This window comes from Amia ocellicauda, unplaced genomic scaffold (genome assembly GCF_036373705.1).
Source record: "Amia ocellicauda isolate fAmiCal2 unplaced genomic scaffold, fAmiCal2.hap1 HAP1_SCAFFOLD_82, whole genome shotgun sequence".
In the NCBI taxonomy this organism is placed as follows: Eukaryota; Metazoa; Chordata; class Actinopteri; order Amiiformes; family Amiidae; genus Amia; species Amia ocellicauda.
The window spans coordinates 223,616-224,460 of NW_027103008.1; the positions used below are offsets into that span (position 1 = coordinate 223,616).

General features: G+C 46.2%; 1 non-coding gene across 1 annotated transcript; it reads left to right on the forward strand.

Moving 5' to 3' along the window:
* The first annotated feature begins 267 nt into the window (after window positions 1-267).
* Window positions 268-382, forward strand: LOC136744078 (U5 spliceosomal RNA). The gene has a single exon (XR_010815881.1). It is a non-coding gene; the product is annotated as a U5 spliceosomal RNA (small nuclear RNA).
* Window positions 383-845: the final 463 nt, after the last annotated feature.

Sequence of the window (845 nt, forward strand, 5' to 3'; positions counted from 1 at the left end):
AGACAGACAGACACTCACACACACTGTCACACCCACACACACACTTTCACAGAGAGACATATACACACACACACACACACACACACACTTTCACACAGAGACAGGCACACACACACACACACACACACACACATACATACATACATATGGAAAAGAAACAATACTTTTATAAATCACAATAAGATGTAATAAAGTACAGAAAAACTAAATGTAAGAAAATGTGATCTTTAATACACACAAATATGTATGGCTGGTCGGATGCGTCTTGGACTCGGGTTCCTCTTCATTACGTATAACGCTTTTGCCTTTTGCTAAAGCTTTCCGTGGAGGGGATCGTGGGTGAGTTTGTACCATTCTTGGGGGGCTCTGCCTTGTTGGGGCGGAGCTGTGATCCAGGTGAACAGCAGATCGGGCATAGGTGGGCATGTGGGCAGAGGAGTAGGAAGGCCGGTCAAGCAAATAAGCTTGCTAAGGTACGCAGCAGCAGCAAGCAGCCCCCCCATCCAGCCAGCCAGCCAGTCTGGCTGGCAGTGACTGAGTGGTTGACAGACGGCAAGCAACGGAATGTACGTGCTCTGTGATGTCATAGCAGTCAGCTGAGAGAGGCTCGTGATGTCATCGCTGAGCTGGCTGGCTGGCTGGCTCTGTGTGTGTGTGTGTCTGTGTCTGTCTGTTTTTCTGTTTGTCAGTCTGTCTGTCTGTCTCTCTCTCTCTCTCTCTCTCTCTCTCTCTCCCTCTCAATTCAATTCATTTGTATTGTCAAAGCAATTGGACATACATACATACATACATACATATATGTAGCGTAAGGTACACTTATACATTTCAATTAAAGAAGTGAATTC